This window comes from Austrofundulus limnaeus, unplaced genomic scaffold (genome assembly GCF_001266775.1).
Source record: "Austrofundulus limnaeus strain Quisiro unplaced genomic scaffold, Austrofundulus_limnaeus-1.0 Scaffold169, whole genome shotgun sequence".
In the NCBI taxonomy this organism is placed as follows: Eukaryota; Metazoa; Chordata; class Actinopteri; order Cyprinodontiformes; family Rivulidae; genus Austrofundulus; species Austrofundulus limnaeus.
Genome location: NW_013952571.1, coordinates 555,254 through 561,378, shown reverse-complemented (window position 1 = coordinate 561,378; position 6,125 = coordinate 555,254).

The window sequence follows — 6,125 nt, the reverse complement described above, 5'->3', positions numbered from 1 at the left end:
AGATTGCTCTATACATCCATTTACACAAGAATTTGACTGAAAATGCAAATAAAAAAATTTGAAGTTCGGTGTTTATTGACCAAAGTTATAAAGATTTAATTATGTACTATTTTCAACATGACAGCTATTACAAGTATATTGATTAGGATGAACAGAAATACTGGTTTTTGATTGTTTATTACATAATGCACCAGATTATTACACCACCACATTAAGTAACAATTGCCGCAAAATGTAATAACATTATTACATAATGCGTTGAAGACTTTTATTACATTTTGTGTCAATTATTACATAATGTGGTTTTAGCGCGTGTTTATTACATTTTGAAGCCTGATTTTATTACATTATTACATAATGCGTTGTTATTACAAAATGAGGTCTTACAGTCCTCCATGAGAACTAGCGGCTTTATTTTTATATGCAAGTGGTTTGAACTCATCAGGCTGCTTTGGTTCAGTCATTTCTTCAAGAGTTATTGATTTAGCCACCCCTCCTCTGGATACATTAGTGGTCCTGTGGGGGAAGGGACCACCTGACTGGCTGTGGTGCTGCTGTCAGATGGTTTGCAGGTTTTATTAGAGAAGACTCAGGCCCAGGACAGCAGGGTTTGTTTTAGGAGATGCACAGTTTTCCTGTCTTCTGCAGCCTTCCTCTCAGGTGAACAGAGTCTCTCATCAGAATGGGTCCCATCCGGGGGATTGGTGTCCACATGGAATCACTGTTTTGGGGAACCCTAAATAGAATTTTTGAAATGCCACCTTTTTTTCTCACGTGTACAGCCTAAACACAACATTTTAAAACCTGATACTGTATCAGAGACTCCCAGCTAATGCAACATACTCGCCCAGGTCTGATGACAGTAATAATAATGACAGAATACATGTCTGGTTGTGCTGCACATGCCAGGTTTTCAGCCACAGTACAACCGTGTTTTTCAATATTAATTTAATAAACAGACAATGATGAACAATAACACTGACTTTTACAAAGTAGAACAAAACCTCCTTAATATTCCAACAATCTAAGGCCACTGTCAGCAATACAATAAAACAAACATTGCTGATATATATCAAGTATTTTTAAAATGTGTGAGATGAGAACATAATTATGTAATTTCCCTTTGGGATCAAAGTAGTTTTGAATTTCAGTTGAACTGTATTGAAAAACTGACATATTTGTATAAAATCTTTACTCTGAACACTTTCCTCCATCTCTTGCTGGACGCTTGGCCTGAAATCGTCCATTATGTTCATGTGTTTGGACGGTCCAGTATTTGATGTTTTGTAGTTCATGGTGGGATCTTACTGGGCTCACACTAGTTCAGGTTTTATTTATGAGGGGATCTCCAGAATATCTCATGATAGGTTCAAGTTGAGCCACAGAAACCTGCAGTCCTGTGTCTTGAGTTTCAAACATGTCTTTAAAAAATGGACCTGAATTTGAATTGTTTTGTGAGTGTCTCCAACCCATCTAAAGAGAACTGTATTATCCTCTCAGGCAAAGGTCCAGGTCCTAAAACCATGAAAAACTGGTTCAAAGCTGCCTTTCTTTATTTCTAAAGTGTACTCAAGGACAGTTAATGTTGGGGTAATTAATACTGGTACAAAATAATCCAAGGCTGCTGGAGATGGCCAACAAAACAATGTGCACAGCTAAGAATACAGTTCTGCAAGCTGTGCACCTCACAGAAGGCTTTATTTTTTAAAATGCCTCCTCCTCCTCACTGATCACTTGGTTGCAGACACATGCCACAGAACATTCCCAAATTTTCCTACAGTTTTCAGTCACCAGGTTGTCTCCTGTAGGAAATGATGCTTAAGGTGAATTAAGCTTCTCCCACATCTCTCATACACAAGGTTATGGAGGAAAACTTTTACCAAGGTGTTTCTCATTACTCATTAATATCTTGACTGTGCGAAGTGAAAAGTGACACAAGTGGAACACTCAGACGAGTTCAATTTGATTTATAATGACTATGCAATCATTTATTTACACAAATTAAACAGATCATAAGTTGCACCTGATTGTGGGTATTCCTATAACAGCGTCAGAGTTAAAGGGGTTAAAACGCACGTCCAATTTTCAGTCCACGTCACTCAGATTACTTATATAGAACAGTAAAAACATCAGTCCTGATGTTACACAACCAAACAATTTTACTGGCACTTATAGCTGAAGTTTTGGCAAATCAAAGAAATTAGAAAGAGGAGAAAAGTAATGTTAGTGTTCTACTAGTTTTACCCTTATCAAAGTGTGAGTCAACCGGAACTGCACGTCTTTCTCGACTCAGGTCCACAATACACGTCACTCTGAACACGTCAGCTTTTACCTGATGATGGCTTCTTAAGACACCCTCGAAGTAGAAAAAACTGGCTCGCCTCCGATCAGTTAGAGAACTGTTGTCGGCTCGCTTACCGYTCATTGGCAAACAGGTGTTATTTTCAGGTAACTTTGTGTTTGCTTCTGTCCAAGCCAGAAAAATTCAAGCCGAATCCGGTTTCTCCTTCAAAATAAAACATCTTCCTATTGGAAGGTATAAAACACACTTAGAGGCTTGGAGCCTCGGGTTGGAACCACCGACAGGCGTGCCGGGTCCCTAGCTGTGAAATCCTTCCTAATTAGCTCATGGGATCAGATTTTCAGCCAAAGCTGAGGTTTCTCCAGAGAGAATCACAGCTGTCTTCCTAGGTTGGAATCAGGAAGAAGAGGTGTTGCTCAAAGCCGTCCGGGTTAGTAATAAGAACAGACGACTTTGGTTCCGCCCTCAGGCTTAGAAATGAGTCAGAGAAGAAAGATAGAGACTTGCCAGCCAGGCGCCAGTCAAGGTTAAATTCTGTGGTTGTTCAACAACATCATGATAACCTCTTTAGCTTCTTTCTGATAGACTCTAAAAGAAATCACTGCAAAACATTTGGGATGATTAACTAAGATTTCTGTTTTATAATCAGCTTTGAACCATTCTTTTAGTCCAGCTAAATGAAAGATTTTCTCAAGAAAAAATCCACAATTATATTACTGTGATCACAATAAAGTAAAACAGTGATTTACATAAAAACACAATGAAAACATTGTAATCAGATTCTCTGTGATTTTTTTATACCATTATTAATCTTTTAGGCACGATAAAAGAAAAGAAGTGGTTCCACTTTTCCTGTGACATGCATTATCATGATTTAACAAATGCATAAACATTCTTAGTTAAACGACAAATGAATCACGAACAGAAGTGATTGTTCTGTCCATTATCTGATTAAGAGAACTGAAGAGTTCTCTTCCACGGTTAGAATGACCTGTCATGGCCTAAATAGAGTTCAGTTTGTGACAGAGTTCCTGTCCTCTCGTCAGGCCTGTCCGAGGCCTGCTTAGAGGCAGCAAATCTTGTTTCTTCACTCGAGGTGACCCCTACACTCCCAACACCCCCAGCTTAGTAAGATACTACCTTTAATGTGACATGCACTGAGCCCCCAAAGAGACATTGAATGAAAAATAATAAATACTTGGAAGCACAATGGCTGAGTGCTGAACACTGATGCCTCAACGCAGGTCCTGGGTTTGATCCCTAGTTCGGACCGGGGGTCTGTGGAGTTTGTATGTTCTCTTCATGCTTGCATGGGCTTTCTCCAGGTACTCCAGTTTCCCCTACACCCCAAAAATAATAGGTTGCCTTCAGGCCCAGAAATCTGCTGTCTCAATGGGAATTGCCTGGTTAAGTAACGGTAAAATAAAATAAATAAATCTGGTGCGCACAAGATAGTATATCAGTAGATATGAAGCATGAGTTTACTCAAAAAAAAAAACGTATTTTCCTTCCTTGTCTTTGTTTTTCTTGTTGTGTTTACTGTTTCAACTATAGACTGTCCTTTAGAATATGATCAACAGATCCATCTGTTTGTACTGAGATCATTTGACACTTTGAACTCCTTCAGACCTGCTGCTTAGCTTCATCCTAATTTTTTCTGTTGTAGTCAGATAGTTCTAAAGCCAGGACAGAAAAATCTCAGTGTACCCGTAAAATGATCCTGACCCCTTTTGATCCAGAAATGGTTCGTTGTCTGAACACAATCCGCCCTGAGCTCCACTGAAGGACCTTCCACTGAACTGAGGTGACCCACACAAGTGTCATTGTCCTGACTGACAAAACTTCCCAAAAAAGTTCAATTTAACTGCCAGTTGACATAAAATTAAACATAATTAGACATCTTCTGAAGGTACAGACCTTTTTCATGAACAGTTTTTCACTACAAGTGTGACTCCTAAATAAAAAGGTCAGTTTTGACAGTATTTTAATAATCAAATGGGAACGGTAGGACTCATTGTCTTTTGTTTCAGTGTTCTGATTGTTTTAGATCTGATTGGGCCCACTGTGGTCACTGTAAGGTATAAAGTTGTGTAAAACACAGAACAGTCTGAATGATCCAATAATGGAAGGACTTTGGGAAAATGTGTAAATCTACCAAGAGCAGGTCACAGTGAGAGAGACCACCAAGACACCTGAGACCACTCTGAAGCTGCTTCAAGCTTCAACAGGTGAGGTACATGCTGAAGAAAATTCAATTAAATCTTAACTAGAGTTTATTAAATTAGCAAACATTTGGTGTGAGTTATTTTTTCAGCATGTTTTCTTTACGCTCCTCTTCATAAAGCTCCAGCAGATGAAGAAATAGTTGTTGCTTTTCCTGGTTGAGTTTAAAGATTAACCTTTAATGAGTGTAAACTGATTGTTACTTACTGTCTTCAAGGTAAACTAAAAGTTGCACTTAAAAGTATTAAATGTTTAAAYGACATTTGTCTTTAGAGAAATATAAAGCAGAGTTGACAGCTTTCCACTGAAGTGTGTTTCTCAGTGTAAAGTTTACAGTTTTCCACTTATGCATGTTTCTCAGTGTAAACTTTACGGCTTTCCTCTAAAGTGTGTTTCTCAATATAAAGTTTACAACTTTTCACTAAAGCGTGTTTCACAGTGTAAAGTTTACAGCTTTCCACTGAAACCTGTTTCTCAGGGTAAGGTTTACAGCTGCAGGTGGTCTGGTCTTAAGTCTGGTTTATGCTTCAAGTCATATGTCTTGTTCCCCCTGCTGAGTGACAAAGAATTGCGTAATTCCGTCTGCTCTCCCGCTGCTATCCCCCAGTGACAGCCGTCATGTACATTGCCTCCAGTCAGAACTCTACGACGCAGACCTTGCGGTTCCCTTGCAGCTCGGAGTGTGTGATTGGTTAGAACTTTGTGGGTGTGTTTGTTCATGAGGAGCATTGCAGCACTGATGAGCCAGGAGGACCAGAGCAGATCTTCATTCTGCAGGTTATTTTGTTTAAAATGATTTTTAAAGCCTGTTGTTAAAAGAGCTAGAAGGACAGCTGGTTTGATTCATGAGTGGATGAACATGAACATGAGCATGTTCACGTCTTTTTTCTCATCACCACAGTAAGAAACAAACAACATATTGAAGTACAACCCAAGCTTTACTGTGGACACGTAGAAGACCAGTTAAACCTGTTCTTTTTGTGGTTTAGACATTTTAGAAGAAAACTGTTCTCAGAGGCATTTAAAGGAATAAATATCAGCCGCTGCCTTTCACTCCACAGTTTAGGATGGACAAAGGTTTTGTCAGATGTTGATGTTTTGCTGAAACTTTATTGGAAGTTGAAGCAAGATATGTTAGAGTACATGTGGGGATGACTCTCAGCTACTACCACGCCTGATTTTAGCTCAAGGTTTGTCAAACTATCTGGGTTTGATTTAATTTTATGTTTTCTAAAGTCAGTTAGATGTGGTTGGAATCATGAATTGGACTGTCTCAAAAAGGTCATCAGTTGTAAAACACTACAAAAGAAAACACTACATTCACCCATCAAATATATTTTTTGTCAAGTGGAATTATTAAAACTACATGAGTTGGTTGATTACAGTATTCTACAGCTTATGTTTAAGGCTCATAAAAACATGCTACCTTTGAATATACAGTTAAATTTTGTTAAAAGAGAACGCTCTTTATAATTTAAAGGGAAATTAAATGTTTGTGAAGTACAGATTTTGAACAAGTTTGAGGGAACGGTGTACGTCGATACAGGGAGTGAAATTGTGGAATCATCTGGAAAGTGATGTTAGAAAGGCTGGATCATTG